Raw genomic sequence first — 21,653 nt, 5'->3', positions numbered from 1 at the left:
TTAATGAAAGTTAATGAATGGAGGAATGGATAATTGAGGTAAGATGGGTGAGATAAGTCAGTAAGTGAGCAGGGTGGATAAGACAAGTGAGTAGCCGGGTAATGTGAGGTGCTACTTTGGTGATGTGGTAGGTATGTTGATAGTAGGCAGTAAGGTGGCAGAGGGGTTGTATTTTAGATGAGTGAGGTGTTGGAGGGGGGATGTTGAGATAGTAGGTGCCTAGGGAGCTAGGTGAGTAGCATGGTAAGCAGGTATAGTGGCAGGTGGATGAGATGGTTTAGATAGGGTGGCAGGTGGGAGGGACTAAGTGGCAGAGCTTGAAGGGAGAACCCATTGGGAGGGTCCTGATGCTGGCAGGTTAGGCCACAAGATGGCAAGTGGGTGAGGTGATAAGGTGGCAGGTGATCGTGGTCATAACCAGGCGATTGTGTTGGGGAGTATTTGCATTGGATTGAGATCGATTGTCACACTGAGGGCTAGTGAACTCAGCTTAGGGTAGGTAATCTGGTGATAAGGGGTTAGGGTGGTCAGGCTATGGGCTTGGGCTATCTAAGTGGGGTAATCAGGGGGTCTGTGAGGTGTAGGGTCATGGAGTGGGGTCAGGTCAAGTCATGGAGAGAGTCAGGTTTTAATGCTTAACATTTCCTGGGGAATTATCCAGGTAAATATAGCAAAACTGTCTGACTCTAACCTAGAGTCAGAGACATTTAAGGAGGGTCTGCGGGAACAGGGAGATTTCCCATTGAAAGTAAGCACTTCCCAGGCAGTTCCAACTGAAGCCAGCATGAGAGCTCGATGCACATCATCTACCATACATTAGTCTTCAACATACTGGAGAGAGGGAGATCTGGGCCATTGTTATGTGTGTTGATAGTTATCGTGTAATCTTAAGAATTGAAGAGGAAGTTGAATTCAGTCTTTGCTAATAGTCACAAACCTGACAAGCTGAGCTCTTACAGTTTATGGTGTTACCAATTCTGTAGCAACTTCACAACTCCCTCCGCAGGACTCATTGCACGTAGTTGGATGAAAACATTTGTAAACAATAGATTGAGAATGATCTTTTAAATGCCACAGACTCTGCCCTGCAGTCCATTCTGTATTAATGAAGGTGTCAGCTATTCTATTCATTTTAAATGTATTGGTAGTGTTCAAGTCAATATATCTTAATTGTTTTCTTCTGGTTAAATGTAGTCTGCTAACCTGTATTATCATTTCCAGGCTGAGAGTCAAGGTTAATGTTGTTGATAGTGTCAGTTATCTTACAAGTCTGAAATATACCCAGTTAAGGAATTTAGCATCCATTGGGGCAGTATGGTGATATGGTGACTGTCTTGCCCTCAGCCAACCTGCAACCCTGACAGCTTGGACCATTTCTATTCATTAGATGAAGTGAGTTATTTTAAGCTTTAGTCATAACATGTACACATATGGTGTGATTCAGTGTGTGACAACCAGGTGAGTGAAAAATTGCTTTTGCACCTTAAATGTGCCCTGACTGATGAAGGAAGTTCCAGAAATCTGAAAGAGATTGATGTTTATCTGCACACCTCGTGCATAATGAAGAAGTTGTTTTCAATTTCACGGAAGTGTCATCTCCATCCTAACAAGCCAAGAATTGATGATTCAAAAACATTAAATTGGAAGTAGAAAAACATTACTCATTTGTCTCCAAAGCGTCAGTTGTTTGAATTGAATTCTGTCCAATAGACGCACTTCTTTCACCAAATTAGCTCAAGTTCTGGAATAGTACCTCAAAACTCCTCCTTGGCTTTCAATTCAGTGCTCCTGTACTGGAGAGGCTGCCATGACTGCATATCGTGTTCAGTTCAGGATTTTATGTTTGTTTTGGTCTGAAAGGACTTATTTAACATGACTTAATTACTGACTTAATTAACATGTTAACAAATTAAGCCACTGCAGAGTGGAATGAAAGCATGAAGTCATGTGAGTTCCTGCGCTGAGGAGGATGCTATTGTTTTGAACGCCAGCTGCTATAAGAAGCAATCATAAAGTATAAAAACAGAGTACTGGAAACAATCAACAGCTTGGTAGAATCTATGACAGAACAGACAATTTAACATTTCAGATTTAGGCCAATTGCAAAAAAAAATTTTTCTTTCCTGAACACTGGGATTGACAAGTACCTCCCAATGTTTATTTTTTTGAGAAACATTGAGTTTGTGATCAATCAACACCATTGTCATCATCGCTGATCCCGGTGCCAGTGAGATGTACAAATGGGTCATGCAGAGTCTCGTCACAGAATTTCAGCAAAAATAGGGAACGAAATCCAAGAGGAGTGTTATGTTGGTCTTTCGGAAATGCTGCTAATGACTGCCCTGACATTGATGGCAAGATGACCAGGTAACCAAGGTGACATATGTTGTCTTTCAAAGCTCCGGGAACCACATTAAGTAATGGACCTGCGTGGCAATGTTAGAGGCAGCAACACTCCCAGCTAGATATGTAATCATTGTGCCAGGGCAAGACAGCCCCATCCCCATCTTTTCTGTCATCTAACTCACCTCTACAGGTCAGTAATGCAATTTGCATTATGTACTTTCCTTTGGTGAATGAGCAACACATTTTCAAACTGTAATTTTAAACACAGGTGTCAATGTCAGAATTTTCAGGTCATTAACTCATTGCTATGTGTGTAAACTAGCTCTGCACATATTGGCTGCCATGTTAATTACTTTACAATGGTGACTACACTTTAGAACTGCCCAGTTGCAGATAGTGGTCTAAGTCCAACCACCTTCAGCTTTATTGATGACCTGTCCTCCATCATAAGGTCAGAAGTGGGGATATTTGCTAATGATTGCGTGATGTTCAATTCTCGAAGCAGTCCACGTCACATCCAGCAAGATCTGTACAACATTCAGGCTTAGACTGATAAGTGACAAATGACATGCACAGCACATAAGTGTCAGAACCATCTCCAACAATGGAATATCTGACCGTCTCCCCTTGAAATTCAATAGCATTAACAGTATCGGGTATTACCATTGATCAGAAACTTAACTGGACCTGTTATACAAATACTGTGGCTGCAAGAGCAAATCAGAGGCTGGGAATTCTGTGGAGAATAACTCACTTCTGAATCCCCAAGTCTATCCACCATTTACAAGGCACAAGCCAGGAGGGGAATCCTTCACTGTTGCCAAAATGAATGCAGCACCAACAACGCTCAAGAAGCTTGACATCATCCAGGACAAAACAGCCTGCATAGCACCCTATCCAATACCTTAAACATACATTCACATATCCACTGCATCACAGTGACAGCAGCGTGTACTGTATACAAGGTGCCCTGTGGTAACTTGCCAAAGCTCCTCAACCCGCACCTTCTAAATCAAGGAACCCTATTGCCTAGAAAGACACGTGTTGCAGCCTCATGAGAACACCACCTCATAAGAACAGGATATGGCGCTTGACTCATCGATCGACAGTAACGACGCACCACAGCGAAAAACCGCACTGACCTCCTCAGAAGACAAACATGGGACCTGATGGACAGAATACCCTTCGTTGTCTAGTACTTCCCTGGAGAGGAGAAGCTACGACATCTTCTTCAGAGTCTTCAACATGTTATCAATAAAGACAAACATCTCCCCAAGGGCATCCCCACAGCCCCACTACTTGCCTTCAAACAACTACGCAACCTCAAATGGACCACTGTCCACAGCAAGCTATGCAGCCTTCAGGAGAACAGTGACCACATCACCATACAACCCTGCTACAGCAACCTCTGCAAGTCATGCTGGATCATCGACACAGATGCCATCATCTCATGTGAGAACGCAATCCACCAGGTACATGGTAAATACTCTTGCGACTCGACCAATGTTGTCTACCTGATACGCTGCAGGAAAGGATGTACCGAGGCATGGTACATCGGTGAGGCCATGCAGACACTACGACAATGGATGAATGGATACCGCTCGACAATCATCAGGCAGGAGTGTTCCCTTCCTATCGGAACACTCGAGCAGTCAAGGGCATTCAGCCTCTGAACTTCGGGTGAGTGTTCTTCAAGACACATGACAACGCAGAATGGCCGAGCAGAAACTGATAGCCAAGTTTTGCACACATGAGGACGGCCTGAACTGGGATCTTGGGTTCATGTTGCCCTATCCGTAACCCCCACGACTTGCCTGGGCTTGCAAAATCTCACTAACTGTCCTGTCTGGAGACAATTCACACCTCGTTGGGCCGAAGGGCCTGTTTCCCGTGCTGTGTTGTTCTTTGCTCTCTTTAACCTGTGCATAACTCTTTCTCCACTTGCCTTGTCTGCACCTGTAAAGATTTGATTACCTGTAAAGACTCACATTTCAACCATTATCTTGTAATTGAGTCTGCGTCTATATATGTCCCGTTTGTGTACCCAATTCTTCACTCGTCTGATGAAGGGGCAGTGCTCCGAAAACTTGTGCTACCAAATAAACCTGTTGGATTTGAACCTGGTGTTGTGAGACTTCTTAATTATTTGGTATTGACACACAATGGGAGGAAATGATTCATGCGCAACAATCTGTTGATTGGCATATATCCAGACTCCTGAGGATTTCCGATTTAGAGTCAGTTTCTTTGTTGGCAGTCTTCAGGCACATCATTGAAGGAGAGGGAATGGAAAGTTCTCAGGAGTTCAGCTGGGGAAAAATGTCCCGTTCCGTCTGGTTCCATGTCAAGACACAATTTTTAAAAGATGTACCTGTTTATTGTTAGCAGTTTGGCAGAGCTTAGAAAACACACTGCCCAATTTTTTGAAGGGGTCATTAAATTGGCCTTACACATCACATTAACCGATGCAAGGGATCTAACATTTAAGGCAGCCACCTGTCACATCTAAATATCTGTGATGTGACAGATAATAATGGCCAATATAGCAACAGTGATATTTCAGGTCTCAGGACGTGGGGCACAGCCCCGCAAAATTGGTCCTTTATAATTCCTGTTTTCCTGGATAATAGTTGCAATGGGTAGCAATTTAACCTCCATGGAGAGTAGCCAGATGCCAGACTTAGTCATTTGTTCTCACTTATCTCATCACAGCTGGCGTTACAATTAGCCTGGTATCTCCTGAGTAAGGAGATGAAGTAGCAAGCCCACAGTTTAATTTCTGATCACTATCCAGAAAAGCAAATTGTTTATAGGTAGAGAGGAGAATGTAGTCATTTTAACTTCAGCTGTAATATTACACTTCCCTCTTCAGGGCTTCAGCGAACAGAAAGCAGTCACACAGATCATGCACGCATGGTAAAACAATCTGTAAACTTGATTTCAACATTCCTGTAATCAAGGTTTCTAAGCTGAATAACATTAACTTTCTGCACCTTGGGAAAAAGGATTGTATGTACTTTGGCTACTTTTGGTTATACCAGGTGTAAAAACAAAACCTTCCTTCACAATTTCATAGAATTCCATAGGCACGACAGGGTAGATGAAGGAAGGATGATTCCCCTGGCTGGGGGAATTTAAAATCAGACAACATAGTCTCAGAATAAGGGGTGTCCAAGGGCCCTTCCTGATTCCATGATGAGAAGGGGAAGGTTAAGATGCCCCGTTCCCCTTTTGTCTAGCCACTGATGGATCCCACTAATGGTTATTACCAATGTATGCACATCCAAGTGCATATCAGGACCAGGGTTTCCATCGTGAACACCACCCTTCCCATGGTGACCTCGATGCTGAAGCGACAACATCAAAAGGAACTTGGAAGAACTCTTCCATCCTTCATTCTACTCTGGTTATGCCCTCTGACAATCCAGCCTGCTATACCCTTACCTGTATTAGGAACTTCAACATTTCAATGAGGGCCATTTCCAGAGGTTCGGCATTGGACTTGCAGGAAACTGATCTGCAGCAGTTCTCTGAGTATCAGCTACCTCAGCTGTCACTGCCTCCACTTCTGTGGACCTATCTCTGTGCTGTTCTCAACAGATATGTTCTTATGTTTTTATGATAGAGATCCTAAGCCTGCTCTGGACTTAGTCCACATTGAGATGTGTGACCCTGCAATGGTGGAGGGTGTAGGTGAATATAGTGACTGGTCTCCCTTTGATGCTCCCTTGGGATCCTCGTCCAAGATGTTTTGGGGCTGGGATTGATGCTCTGACTGGCATTGTCTCTCTACCTTTTCTTGCTAATGGTTGTAATAGAGAGGAGAGATAGTTATTGGCTACACAGTCCCTATATTAAAGAGCACTCACAGTCATGATTCACAAATGGCCGATGACTACTGCACAGATGCTGACTAGCTTGTTGGGAGACATCTTTCTTGCTTTCTGTACAGGAATGATCTCAATTCTTGCCTGTGGGCTCTGCCACCAGATTCCCAAAGGGGTGAGTGGCCTCAACTCTGGCATCCCCCACTCCAGTCTGGGATCTCTCCCTCTTGTTATGAGGGGTCTTGTCCTACATAAAGCCAGGTAGACTGTGAGCACCACAGATAAGGGTGAAGATCCTAAAGCATGCAAGGTTATTGTTCATAGGGATCTCACATACTACCAGCATGGTAGCACAGCGGTTGGCACAGCTGCCACACAGTGCCAGGGACCCAGTTTCAATTCCGGCCTTGGGTCACTACCTGTGTGGAGTCTGCACTTTCTCTTCACATCTGTGTGGGTTTCCTCCAGGTGTTCTGGTTTCCTTCTACAGTCCAAAGATGTGTGGGTTAGGTTGTTTGGCCATGTTAAATTGACCCCAGTGTCAGGGGGATTATCACGGTAAATATATAGGGTTGCAGGAATCGGACCTGGGTGGCATTGTGATGAGTGCAGACATGATGGGCTGAATAGCTTCTTCTACACTGTAGGAATCCTATGGTTCAATGATACTACAGGACATCGCCACTGATTGTCTCACGGACACTTCGACATCCTCATCTCCTGTAACATCCTTTACAAGTTGTGTTTTAGTCCTTACTGAGGAGTCCTCAGCACACACAGCAGGCATGCATGCTTTAGGATCTTCACCCTTATCTGTGGTGCTCACAGTCTACCTGGCTTTATGTAGGACAAGACCCCTCATAACAAGAGGGAGAGATCCCAGACTGGAGTGGGGGATGCCAGAGTTGAGGCCACTCACCCCTTTGGGAATCTGGTGGCAGAGCCCACAGGCAAGAATTGAGATCATCCCTGTACAGAAAGCAAGAATGATGTCTCCCAACAAGCTAGTCAGCATCTGTGCAGTAGTCATCGGCCATTTGTGAATCATGACTGTGAGCGCTCTTTAATATAGGGACTGTGTAGCCAATAACTATCTCTTCTCTCCACTACAACCACTAGCAAGAAAAGGTAGAGAGACAATGCCAGTCAGAGCATCAATCCCAGCCCCAAAACATCTTGGACGAGGATCCCAAGGGAGCATCAAAGGGAGACCAGTCACTAGATTCACCTACACCCTCCACCATTGTAGGGTCACACATCTCAATGTGGACTAAGTCCAGAGCAGGCTTGGGATTTGGCTTTATGAGAGTGTGAATTGCGAGTGAGGAGAAGGTAGACTTACCCTGGTAAAGCAAATGAGATTATTCATCCCTTTCCTGGACTGCAGAGCAGTCCTTTTCTGAGGTCCACAGGCACTAACCTCCCTGGCAATCTCCTCCAAAGTCAGCTTGGTGAGGTTTCTGGATCTGCAACTTCCATCCCAAGGGTACAGGACTTCCTGCTGGTGCTGGAAGAGCCTCTCCAGGATACTGTCACTAAACTTGTGGGCAGAGGGTTTGTTTCTTCTGGGGGACATCACTCACTACAACAAGTCCTGGGCTGCAGAGGGTGATTGTGTATACAGGAGCGATGTAAACATGCTGGCTGGATTGACTCTCCATTCACCTGACGAAGAGGGTAACCCCTCGAAAGCTTGCGAGTATATTATCAAATAAATAGGTTGGACTAAAACCTGGTGTTGTCAGACTTTTTACTGGATTGACCCCATCAGGCAACAGCAGGGCAGATGAATCCCAGCCCATGTTTTCGGGAAATTGGAAGAGCTCCTCGTTGACGCATAAATAATAGCTGTGATGCGGATGTTCAGATGCGTGAACCTGCTCCATCCAATGGGAATCATGCCGAGGGTCCCATCTGCCATTGCATTTAGTCTCCAGAATGGAAAATTCCACACCTGCCCTCTCCAAAGATGTTGACAGATCTGTTGACTGTTTGTAGAATTTTCATTTCAGGTTTTCAGCATTCACAATATTTCACTTTTGTTAGAAGTCTGCAAGGCTCTTTCTTACTTTTTAACAGATAATAGAACATAGAACATTACAGCGTAGTACAGGCCCTTCAGCCCTCGATGTGGCGCCGACCAGTGGAACCAATCTAATGACCCTCTAATCTAAACTATTTCAATATTATCCATATGCCTATCCAATGACCATTTGAATGCCCTTAAAGTTGGCGAGCCCACTACTGCTGCAGGCAGGGCATTCCACGCCCTTACTATCCTCTGAGTAAAGGAGAGACAAGGAGAGTTCAATCACTTACTGGAGGCAAAGGCTGTGTGGATGGAGGGGAAGGGTGGAAATTATATGGAGAATCGCCTAGAAACTCTCCAGTCTAGTTTAGGCAGAGGTCCTAGCATACATGTTCTGCCTGTCCTTGCAAGCATGTTTGCTGTAAGGTGCACAGAAAGCAGAAAGAAAAATTATGTTTTTTTAAAAAATATAGTATTTTCTGGATAGTTCATATACTATAGCCCAAGCGTTTGTCTGTAGTTGATGTGATGCGTCAAGTATATGCACATAGTGGGACACATAATGGTCTCATCAAGGTAATTCTACCTTGAATTTGCATTCACAGTGCAAAGGAGACAGGAAATAGTGCAATTGCATCTCAAAAATCAACAGAATTCAACACTACTAGAAGCAAGAAAAGAACCATTTTCCACAGAGAATGCAAATACTTTTCAAAAGCTGTCAGTTGTCGGTTAAGCTTATGGCAACTGTACTTAATTCTCTCTGCCAGCTATGTCTAAGGAGGATATAGAACTGTTACCATGGCAATTAAGTTGTATTTGCAGCTAAGAATATAACTGTTGTGGAAATTAATTAAAAACTATTTTAGTACTTGTAAGTATTTTCTGTAACACCAAGCATGCATGCAACACTCAGCTGGGATTTGTGCAGAGGATGTTATTGTATCTTATATTCTAATTGCACTTTGAATATTGTAAAGGTTCACTTTCACAGACACCATTAATGAACACAAAATATTTATTAATAAGAAATGTACGTTTGACCCCATGAGGCAATTGGTGATTCCACATTATGAGCCCCAATTGGTCACACAGGTCACGCAATCTTTACTCTGATATGTTAATCACCACATCCCTCCCCCTTTAAGTCCTTTATAAAATCTTCAGTAACTAATTCACACAGTCCTAAATGTTAACTAAACATTATATGCGTAAGTTGAACAATTATAAATCAAGTCTTTGAAGGGATTTTCTGTTTCTTGCTGAGTAGCACCATTCTTCCATAGGATTGATGCTGACAGGAACTGCAGTAATGGGCACCACTTCTGGTACAGGCGGTTCATCAATATTTGCTTCCATCGAGATATCAGTAATGTCGATAATGGATCAATCAGGTACTTTGGTTTCTAAATTCTCCCTCAGTGTAGCCAAACAGGCACTGGAATGTGGTAACTAGGGGATTTTCACAGTAAGTTCATTGTAGTGTTAATGTAAGCCTACTAATAAATAAACTTTAAACTTATGCGTTCTACAACATTTCTTAAAGGCAATACTAACTGCTGGAGTGTGTCTTTACACCTCCAGTGACCCATGTGTTTATGAACGATGCATCCCTCCACATCCACTTGGTATGAAAGGGGTCCAGTCGTGGAGACAATAATTCCAGGGATCTAACCAGATTTACAACTGAAGTTTCTCATGTACATGGCTTCAATTTACCATAAATGCTGCATTATGAGAATCATGACTTATTTTCTAATTTCTTTGTCTGGCTTTTACCCTCCCTGGCAAATTTGACAACATGAGGCTCAGTCTGATTTGGAGATGACATTTCATTAGTAGTTTGGCTGGTGGGATTTGTATTGTTGCATGTGGAATGGTAAGATAGCTAAGGAGGAATCAGAAGATTTTGGTTTCCAAGGTTCCTCCTGGCAGTTCCTTTAGGCCGGAATTGAAAGTATGGATGGCTCCCTCTGTTAATCCATTTGATGCTGGATGGTAAGGCTCAATTCTAATGTGTTTAATGCTGCTGAGATTGGTGAAATTATGAAACACGGCACTTGTGATACGGTTCCATTGTCTAATACCCTCACTTCAGGTAATCCATGAGTTGAAAAACATTGGCATCATCTTTCGATGGTAGCATGCAATTTGGTGACTTCATCTTAAAAATGTCCATCTATTTAGAGTGTGCATCAATCACGAACAAAAATATTATGCCCAGGAATGTACCAACATAACTGCTGTGGACGCATACTCCTGGCCAACCAAGCTATTTAAAAGGGTGGAATGGGGCTGTAATAGGCAACTTTTGCCAACTAGATGGTATTGCTGACAGTGCTCGATATCAGCATCAATACCAGGTCACCACTCATAACTCCTAACAAGCATTAGATGTCAAGATGAGCGCTGTGTAATTCCGTTAGGAGCACTCTCTGCCGGGTACAGGAATGACTACTCTTGTTCCCAGGGTATGATGCCATCGTGACAACTCAATTCATTCTTGTGGCTAAAGAATGGTTTCATTTCCTCATAAACTGGCTCATTTACCCACCCTATAAGTATTTGTCTCTCACTTTGAAGGAACCCGATTGGTCCAGTTCCTGACCTCCTTTGCTGAGACAAGCAATGTGCCTAAAAGATTTAACATCATAATGATTTCTCATAGCATTGGAGTACATGTGCCATGAGAAACAATTGTTCATGTGGATGAACTTAGTTACCTATCCTTAAGGCTAGGTGGCTAAGTTCATCCGTATTCACTGTATATTTCAGGTCGATGTTTGCAAATTGATTCATAGGCGGAAGGAATTAATGCCAATCATTCAACTATATCTGAGTGATGGGTGGGATAAGCTTGTCCTCTTCGAAGAGATCCAGGAGCAGGTTGTGGTCAGAAATGATGGTAAAATGTCTCCATGAAAGTGCTGTTGGAATTTCTTGATGCCAAAGACACCTGATTGTCCTTTCTCAATTTGTGAGTAGCTTTTTTTGGCCTCTGAAAGGGTTCTTGACACATACCATATTGGCCTTCCAGAGCCGTTGTCCATCTCATTGGACAACACCACACCAACGCCACATGGACAGGCATCGCAAGTTAATATCAGTTCTTTAGGTGAGTTGAAGTAAAGCAACAGGTTTGAGGAATGCAGCAATTACCTTATTTCGATGGAAGTTTCCTCCTGGAGAGTGTTCCAAGACCAACAAAAGTGTTTCTTTAGCAAAATATGTAGTAGGGTCAATGCTATCAGTAAGTTTTGTAAGAAATGTCCAAATTAAAGCTTACCATCCCCAAAAATAATTTGAGTTCAGTTGTGTTTGTGGGACATATGCCTCCCTTATCACCTTGATCTTATCTTCCATGGGGTATAATCCTTGTGCATCTACACAGTGCTCCAGGTAGGTTACCTCAGTGGCTTGAAAGGTGCACTTCTCTTTCCTGAGGTTAATTCCAGCCTCCTGAAATCTCTTTAACACCTCCTTGAGATTTGCTAGATGCTCTGCTTCTGCTGATCCCATTAAAAGGACATTATCAAGGTATAGTACAATCCGCAGTTGCCCCTGTGAGAGATTCCATTGTTCTTTGGAACATTGCACATGTCAAAGACACAGCTGAAGGCAGGCACATATACTGGAACAGGCCTTTGTGCGTGTTCATCGTGACATATCCCAGGAACCTGAACGTGCGCCAGAATGTGGCAACTAGAGGATTTTCACAATAACTTCTTTGCAGTGTTAATGTAAATGTGTTATCTAATTCGAGTTACTGGTACACATGAATCATGTCCAGCTTTGTGTAATATTGACCTCCTGCCAACTTTGCTTACAGGCGTTCAATTCTCAGGGTCAGATATTTATCCAGATTTGTGGCCTGATTAACTATTAGCTTATAATCACCATAAATGGGGATGGTCTTGCCTGGTTTCATTATGGGAAAATGGCTGCTGCATATTCCACAAACTGAACCAACTGACTGCTGCCCGGTTTTTCCAATCAGTTTAACTCTGTATCCACTTCTTCTCATAAAGCATGGGGTACCAGTATTTCCCTAAAGAATCGGGAAGCTGCCTCTGGATCCACGTAAATCTTAACTTGTAGTCCTTTGATTTTTCTGAATCATTGCAGAAGATGCTGTCATATTTTCTTATCAGTTCAGGCAATCCTCCTTCCTGCACTTGAAATATCTCAGCCTAATTCAACTTGATTTCTTTAGACCAATCACAGCCAAGAAAGCTTGGTCCTTCACCTGTTCACTATTATCACTGGGAGTTGGGTAGACTGTTGTCTAGTACCTGTGGTGCCTTTTCTTTCTATTGCTTCTCCCATGTAAATTTTCAGCCTGACAATAGTGAATAGCTGGACTTCCTCACTTAAGTACTGAAATGTATGCTCGCCCATCACAGTGGCTGATTCCCCTGTATCCACTTCTATCTTAAGAGGCTTCTCATTTGTCCAGAACTTTACAGTAATAGTGTTGATTTTCCTGTTTTTAGACTAAGCAGAGAGTGAATACCAGAATCATTGGTGCTAGGCTCATCCACATTGTATGCTTGTAATACCTTAATTGATTACTCGGCAATCTTGACTTAGCTCTGGATTGCTTTATCAAATGCCCTTTTTAATGCTAGTAGAAACACTCAGCCTCCTTAAACTAACATTATTCAGGAATGTAACATTCCACTTGAAGTATTACTAACTAATTGCCTATTTTTGTTTTGTTGGTAACTGAAATAGTTTCCTGCTTCGTGGCTACTTTGGCAGTTTTGGCACCATGGCTGGCTGCAGGTTCCTGCAATGATTGGTGAGCTGTGCTACTTTAATGGCTTTGCAGCTCTTGTGCACCTTTTTCAGCTCTTTCAATGGCTAGTGATATCTCCATTGCTTGTTTAAAGTTATGTTGACCTCTGCAAGCAATCTGCATTGGATAGCATCGTTTTCATGCCACAGATTAATCTATCCTGTAACATGTCATTTTGGGCGGTTCCAAAATCACAATACTGTGATAATTGTTTCAGTTTAGTGATGTAAATCATGATCCATTAACTTGGAGCACACTAGTTAAATTTGAATCTCAAGAGTATGACTGATAATTGAGGTTGCAATTAAGGTTTCACTAAATCCATGAAGTCACTAAATTATTTGGAGACAGGCATGCTTGGAACTATCACACAATGAATAAGGTTAGAGGTGTGAGTTCCACAAACACTTAGGAAAATTGCTCTGCATTTCACCTCCTCTATTTCCGAATAGATTTATTCATGCAAAGAGAGGCTTTCTGATGAGTACTTTTTTTTAGACTTTTATTAAAATAGAATGCTCACAGGTGTTGAGCCAGAGACATGTCAGATTAATTTATCCTCATTGCCAGATGTAAAGATGCACTTTCACGGACTTCATTAATAAATATAAAAGGTAATTATTAGTAAGAATTGCACAGCTGTAGCTGGCTCCAAAAATGTCTTTTTGCCTTAGAGCCTCGTTCACCATGGTGTGATTCTACACTCCTGAGTTCTGACTGGTCACATAGATCAAATTACCCTTCTGTGCTGCATTGCCCTTAAAGGAACAATAACCACAAACACTGATATAGTAAATCCTCTTATTGGTGGTATGTTAGGAAATATGTCTAACTGCATTTTAATAATCATTTTGAATTGGACGTGCCATTAATTCAACCAGCTTGGTTCAGCTTCATTTCCTCCTGATCTTATAGCTGTACCATCTCACCATTGCATCTTCAGGTTAGTATTGGTACAAAACCTCCTATCTGCTGATCAAATGTGCTGTGCCCAATGATTGTTTCAGTTTTCCTATTTAACAGGCCCTGTTATGTGTTGTAGTTGCCAATTTCCTCCTTGCCATTTTAAGCAGGAGTGACAAGTTATTTTAATTTCCTAATACTTTACCTTGAAAAGTTGAGTTACAGAGAACTTCCTTTTATAGTTGCAGTGATAGGAATGTTGAACAACAATGGAATTTCATCGAGCTAGGTTTTCCATTATTTGAATCTCAAGGTAAATTAAGATTGTAACAAAACCAGAATATGTTGGAAATAATTGCAGGCTGGGGCAATTTGTGAAAGAAAGTTCAATGAAAGCTAAACCCACCTGTTTCTTTTTTGACGTAACTCCTTGTGTATTTCCAGCTTTTATAGTTTTGTTTCAGATTCCAGCATCTGCATTTTCCTTCTGCTTGTTGTTCAATAAGAGATTATGCAGTCAATGATCAAAAATTCTGATTGCCAAATACTGAAATTTTTTTTTGTCCTTTAAATAACGACAATTTCTTTGTTGATTTAATGTAAACTTCAGTACTTTACTGAATAGTAATTCTGCAGATGGCCACAAAGAAAGGTTAAAGAAATCCAAAATAAATCCACCCAATGCCATTTGCACACTTTGATAATGATGTGGAGATGTCAGCGTTGGTTTGGGGTAAACACAGTAAGAAGTTTCACAACACTAGGTTAAAGTCCAATTGGTTTATTTTGTGAAGGTTATAGGTTTATCACCTCTAAAGACTCGCATTCCAACCCATTATTTTGTAAATTGAGTTTGCATCTTCATATATCCTGCTTGTGAACAGAACTCCCACTCACCTGATGAAGGAGCAGAGCTCCAAAAGCTAGTGGCTTTTGCTACCAAACAAACCTGTTGGATTTTAACTTGGTGTTGTGAGACTACTTGCTACACTTTGATAAAACAGAACAACCGTACTTGTGCTCCATGGGGGGGAAAAAAAATCTCCATGAAATTGCTTTCTCAGTGTGATGTGACCATGGTCTGTATAAATACTCAAATAGAATTTCACATAAGATAGTTGAGATGGTATAAATTTAATCATTGTTCACCGATTTGACAATAATAAGGAAACACAGGTTTTGAGAGTGATTCTCCCTGTTGGCTACACTACTTGAATAGCACAGTAAGCCGGGAGACGTCAGTAGGGGCCGTTTTATAGGCTTCCCGCTAGGCATCACAGGAGCAAGTTTTTCAACATCATCAGCTTCTGGTGAGGAGCTAATTAGCATATTGAAATTTCATATTCAATATGATTAGTGGGTCTGGGACTGAATTCTCTAGGCTCGCTAGTGTCTTCCTCCCTGCTCCCCTTACTGGGAGTGGTTCCCTCCAGCAGAATTTACTCCTGCTCCCCACCAACAGGGAATAGGTGGCCCAACCCCACTGGAGGCAAGAGAGGCCACTAAGGCCCCCCCCCACCCCCCCCCAGGAGGTCGGTGTTAAGGGCGACTGCCCCTTGGGCAGTGTTAGCTTGGCACCCTGGCACTACCCAAGGAGCAAACTGATACTGCCCAAGCAGCACTTTGGAACTGCCCAAAGGGCATTGGGCAGTGCCAACATGGTGGGGCCAGAAAGGTGGAAACTTCTGGGGGCGAGGCGTATTGGGGCGACCAGTGAGGGTGGGGGAAATCTGCTGCCACTCTGCAGGAAGTGGATGACTTTTACTTCCATTGGTCATACCTTGCAAGCGATTGACAGATCCCATTGGCAAACCTCAGTCATGGTTTAATTGGCGATGGATAAGCTTGGGTTTACTCGGCAGCATTGGGTATTTGATTTTAGATGGTAATCGGGGCTAAAAAGACTGAGGAAATTAATATCAGCAGAATGAAGTATTGGAGAAAACTAGGACTTAAATCTGACAAATCCCCAGACCTGATGGCCTACACACTAGGAAATGCTTGCTGTGGTTTTCAAAATTTCCATAGATATTCAGGATTGGCCCCACTCAATTGGAAGTGACTTCATTGAAGTGTGCAAAATTGTGAAGGGCCAAAATAGGGTAGATAGAAAAGATTTGTTTCCCCTGGCTGGGGGGTCAAATAGCAGGGTGCACAGATATAAGGTGATTGATAGACGGATTAGAGGGGACATGAGGAGATAGGCATTGGAATTCACTCTCTGAATTGGTGGTTAAGGCAGAAATATTCAACTCTTTTAGAAGCTACCTGGATCTTCACCTGACATGCTGTAACATACAAGGCCATGGCCAAGGTACTGGAAGTGGGATTAAAATCAGCAGCTAGCTTTTTATCTCTCTTTTTGGCCGGCACAGATACAAGGGGTTGAATGACCTTTCTCATTGCCTTAATTTTTCAATGGTTCTATAAAATGTCTGAGTACCATTCACTTGTTTCATAATGTGGTACTACTTCATTTTTCTCCCTTTTTAAAAGCTCACGACTCCATCCCTGATCTGGAACAAAATATAGAGGAACGCCTTTGGCACTTTTGGCCTGGGCTATGTAGTACTCCCTGACTACAGGGACACTGCAAGTAGTCTCACAACACCAGATTAAAGTCCAACAGGTTTATTTGGTAGCACGAGCTTTTGGAACACCACTCCTTCATCAGGGACTCACCTGGAAATGCTGGCAAATCCACATTATAAGGACACTAGTATGGACTTGCTGATGTTATAAATATAAATTCCATAAGATTGTTATATTTGGGATTGCTTCTTCAATTTAGGGTGAAATGGAGGAATGAAGGGGATCATGTGATCTGTTCTGTATTCTGCCTGACAACAAGCTTGGGGGGGTTTGGTTGTTAAAGGTTAAAAGCTGGGGAACATTTTCTTTTGTTATGAAGAAGGTGCAAGATGTTCACACATGTGGACAATGACAAGAGCATCTGAGATGACCGTGAGTAGACTCTCACAGAGAGGCAATATTAGGTTTTACAAATGGTTATAATTTAAATTGTCTATTTAACTCCAATATAGAATGAAGCTAGTGGTTTAGAGGTTCATTAATCAGTATTTCTACCTGGATATAAGATGGATGTGATTCACATTTCCATGGAGTTCAGCTTTAGGAAGGGAGAAGGCCAAAGACAGCTATTATTGGATCAGGTTGGAATTTTTTTAACAAATCCCTAAACCTCTCAAACAGGCCAGTTTGCAAGAATCTGAAAGAGGGAGGAAGTTGAGAGGTTGATTGGGTTTACAGCTATAGTTTAGGCTACAGCATGACAAGGTGATGGAGCACAGGTAGCAGAGACGGAAAGCTGTGCACAGATGGAGGAAGAGAAGGAGAGCTCTCCATGTGCAACTCGGGTTTTCAGACAGCATATTTCCTAATTGCCTCTTAGCCAGTCTCTATTGTTTACCACATGGTTTGCAGCTGGGAACTCATTGTGAAAACAGCAAATTTGTGAGGACCTAAATGGGTCTGGAAGATTCACTTAGCCTTGGCAGAGGGAGGAATCCTCATGGAAACCATCATTTTCCATGCCAGTTTGGGGTTATCTGGCTGGAAAAACTTAAAAAGGAAGCAAGCTATTGGGAGCTGAGATTAGCTTTAGACTGGTTCCTGGAGAATGAAGTGTCCATTTAAAGGACAGGAAGAGATTTTTGGTCTTTTTAATAGTTAATATGACTTCTTTTCTTTAGCTAGAGATAAGTTGCTTAGTAACTGTTTGGACAATATTGCTTTTAGTTTGTTTACTACAATAAAAGCATTAAAACTTGAAATATTGCTGTGTGATCTTTACACTCATTCACTGGAATTCAAATATCTTCCGAAAGGGTATTGATTTCAATGAGATCATAACATTGTTCATGTGTTAGGGATATGTAATGTGTGTGGATTGTGATGTGAAACAGGTCTAATTTCTGATTTGGCACATGAACTTCCATTTTGGACACTGCAGCTACAGTTAAAGTCCTCTTTTCATCACTTCCAACAGGTGTTCAGCTGCACGAGCAACCTTATCCAACTAGTGCTCCCCAAAGGCATCACAGGACTTCCAGGTGAGATGCTTTCGATTTTCTTCTGTCATTGCAAACTGAGTGAAACTAATGTGTTGAGTTTAGTTGGGGAGAAGTTGATGGAAGATTTTGGATTCATTTAGATAATAAAATTCCCTTATTAGAGGAATTGGAAGGGCGCTGTAAGTAGCCTCACAACACCAGGTTAAACTCCAACAGGTTTATTTGGTAGTGTGTGCTTTTGGAGCACCATTCCTTCATCGGGCACTCACCTGGCAACTCCACATTATAAGGACGCTAGGATGGACTTGCTGATGTTATAAATATGAATTCCAAAAGATTGCTATATTTGGAATTGCCCCTTCAATTTAGGGTAAAATGGAGGAATGAAGGGGATCATGTGATCTGTTTTGTATTCTGTCTGACAACAAAGTTGAATGGCTTGGTTGTTAAAGGTTAAACAGCAGGGAACACGTTCTTTTATTACGAAGAAGGTGCAAGATGTTCACATGTGGGCAATGACAAGAGCATCTGGGATGACCGTGAGTAGACTCTCACAGAGAGTCGGGAGAAAACCTGCTTCCATTGATATCTATAGTTGCAGTTTGTCTTATGTTGCAGCATGACAGAGTGATGGAGCACAGGCAGCAGTACAGAGGCAGGAGGAGAATAGCTCTCAATAAGCCATACCAACTAATGTTCTGAGACCATGGGCCCAAACAGTACCATCTCGCCCACCAGATATGGAAATCTCCATTGATCTCGGGCGGGAATTTCTGGTCTTGCCCAAGCGAGGCCATAAAATCCCGCCCCAGATCTTCTAATTCTGTCTCAGGCAGCAACAGTGTCTTAGTCCATTACTTAGTCACCATTTCTTTGTTGAAACCTACCACCACCACCTATGTTTGGCAGCACCGGTCTCGCTCTGCTGTGCAATGATCATGAAGATGTCTGCGGGCCTGCATTTTTATACCAACAGACCAGCCCAATTGGGAGCAAGTGACATTTCCAGTATTTTAAATTGTCCATACATTGCGGTACAGAAGAAGAGGACTTGCATCACCTTCTCATTTACCAGAGAGAGGCAGGAGTAACAAGCACATGGTGGGGTCTTCAATTACACACGGTGCCATTGACTGTGAGCAGGTGACCCTGCAGGCTACGCATATTGATAGGAAAATATACCACAACTGTTACTACTCTGTGAACATGCAATTGGTGTCGTAGAAGCGACCCACTTTGGCTGATGTCAGGACTCAGGTTGGTCATCACTGGGAATATGTCTCACTAAGGCCACTGCCAGGCTTTCTGTCCTAAGGAGAGGGCTAGTAGCTGGCAGCTCAGCAGCCTGAGAGCACCACTGATAGCAATGGCTATTGCTGCAGCTGCATCTTCGAGGAGAGGCTGATTTAATGGTAAAATATCCTTGAAGAGGAGTAATTATGGCTTGGGAGAGGGTGCCAGTGTCAGGCAGGCCATAGTAATCAGAGTTGGGGATGTTGTAATATGCTGATAAGGGATTGCAGCATGGCATCAATGGAAAGGAGCAAAAACAGAAAATGCTGAAAATCTCAGCTAGTCTGACAGCATCTGTGGGGAGAAAGTAGAACCTTTTGAAGGGTCATTCAGACTCAAAGCATCGGATGTATTCTTTCTCCACCAATGTTGGCAGAACTGCTGAGATGTTGCAGCATTTTCTGATGTTGTTTCAGATTCCAGCATCTGCAGTACTTTGCTTTTATCATTGGAAAGGAAATGTATCATGTGATCCAGTATTAGTTTTGCTATTGTTTTTCAGTAGACAGACAGCTCTTCTGCTGATATGTCTTCATGTGTTATATCATGTACATCTATTCTCATGTGCCTAGTCTTAATAAATGAAAGAACACATTTTTACACAAACCTTTGGGTGGTTGGTGCTTTTTATGCTATTATAAAAACACAATGCGGTGGAGGGTTTCTTCCTGTTGCACATTGCCAGGGAGGTGGCCATTGCTGCCAGAGAATGAGCATTTATGTGAGTGATGGAGTGCAAAAAATAGGCCCCTCCCCTTCTCTAAGCCTGATGGGTGGCCGTCATGTTCCGTTGGACTGTCTCCCTGTTAGGCGATGCCCCCTCTCCAACTAGGATAGAATGCTCTCAGAGGCAGGAGTGACCAGTAAGTGATGAATTAAATGGCTCAATCAGAATTCCTGTGGGTGGTACGTCTTTCAGCTTTCAGCAACCAGAAGGCATCAGGCAATTTCCATCCCCAGTGACACCTTCCCACCTCTAAGCCCATTGCCAAAAGTCTACTCAATTTCTGACCACTGCCTTAATTCTTCTTTTGACTTCTATCCTTGAGGCCTCCAGCACCATTTTTGAGAACTCGGGTGCTGTCCTTCTCCCCTGCTGATAAGCCAGCAACTAATGTCCTTCCCTGGCTCTGTTCATGCAGCTGCTGTATAGGTTAGCTGTCCACTGTGCCAGTCAAACATGCAACAACCTCTTAGCTGAGTGTTCAGCCAGTCAGCAGCACATTTCACGCTGGACTGCATCCTACCTACAATCATTCTGATGTGTAGGTAGCACCATGTTTGCACACTGGCTGCATCAACAGGACCAGGCGCGGGAGAATCACAATCTGCACACCCAGTATCAGTCTAAACAAATAAACTTTGATCTATCTCTCCAATAGATTGATTCTGATTTTGAATAGGTAGAAATTCTTTAAGGAGCTTGAACCTTTGTGACAAGTTTGTTGCAATACTAATGCTGCATCATTGTTCACCAAGGTCCAGCTTTTCTTAAGATTAGCAAACAGAGGAAAATTAGGTTTCAAGTTTGTTAAATGGCACTTTATCAAATGCCTTTTAAAAGTCACGTTGCAGTACCCTCATGAATCTTATTTGTTACTTCATTAAAAAAACTCAATTAAATGTGTTGAAACAGATTTGAGAAGCCTCCTGCATTTAAGGCCCACATTTCATCCTGCGGATTATTTCCTTCACTAAAATCGGGGAAATATCTGGTTTTAAAAATATCAGTAATGGGTTCAGAGTACCCTTCAAAATTTGCAAACATCCTCATCTAAAATTTACAGAGGATCTAATGCTTGTGTGACAGATATTGACAACTGTATTTCGGAGACTGGTAGTGCCAAGAGATCTCGCTAATTTTAAACCTCCTCTCCTTTAATCGCCATCAGAAACTGATTTCAAATGAACACTCCCGAATAAACATTTTTTTTTACCGTGTTTTAGTATGTACTATTTCCCAAGTGTACAGCACAAATATGCATTGTGGTGTAGAAACATAAGGTTGCTGGTGATCTCTCCAAGTAGTTTTAGTTCCTCTTCACATTAATTTGATCGTTTCTGAGGCAGATGAATAACTTGGAGTAAAACATCAGCGGAGAATGCTGTTTAAAGTAAGAACTCTTCAGATCCTGAACATTTAAAACTAGTGTAGAGGAATAAAAAGGTAGCATTGAAAGAATGACAGTTTCAGTTTTTCATAATTGTGATACTAAATTAAGATTGGGGCAGCACAGTTGTTAGCAGCGCTGTTTCACAGCACCAGGGTTCAGTTCCCTGTTTGGATCACTGTCTGTTCACCCCGTGTCTGCGTGGGATTCCTCCCACATTCTGAAAGATGTGCTAGATGTGCTGGTTAGGTGTATTAACCCAAACAGCCGCCAAACTGTGGCGACTAGGGGAATTTCACAGCAACTTCATTG

The 21,653-nt window shown here is 42.5% G+C and overlaps 1 protein-coding gene across 4 annotated transcripts in view; it reads left to right on the top strand.

Annotated features, from left to right (window-relative positions):
* Nucleotides 1-21,653, top strand: part of sntg1 (syntrophin, gamma 1) — a 418,937-nt gene that overhangs the window by 112,691 nt on the left and 284,593 nt on the right. For all 4 annotated transcript variants that reach the window (XM_080194933.1, XM_080194934.1, XM_080194935.1 and 1 more), the window contains one exon: nucleotides 17,913-17,976. The gene's annotated coding sequence lies outside the window, so the exon portion shown is untranslated. The remainder of the gene's footprint in view (nucleotides 1-17,912; nucleotides 17,977-21,653) is intronic.

The sequence above is a fragment of the Carcharhinus amblyrhynchos genome, chromosome 8 (assembly GCF_965287045.1).
Source record: "Carcharhinus amblyrhynchos chromosome 8, sCarAmb.v2.hapA, whole genome shotgun sequence".
NCBI classification, from domain to species: Eukaryota; Metazoa; Chordata; class Chondrichthyes; order Carcharhiniformes; family Carcharhinidae; genus Carcharhinus; species Carcharhinus amblyrhynchos.
This window is presented reverse-complemented; position numbering and strand designations above follow the sequence as displayed.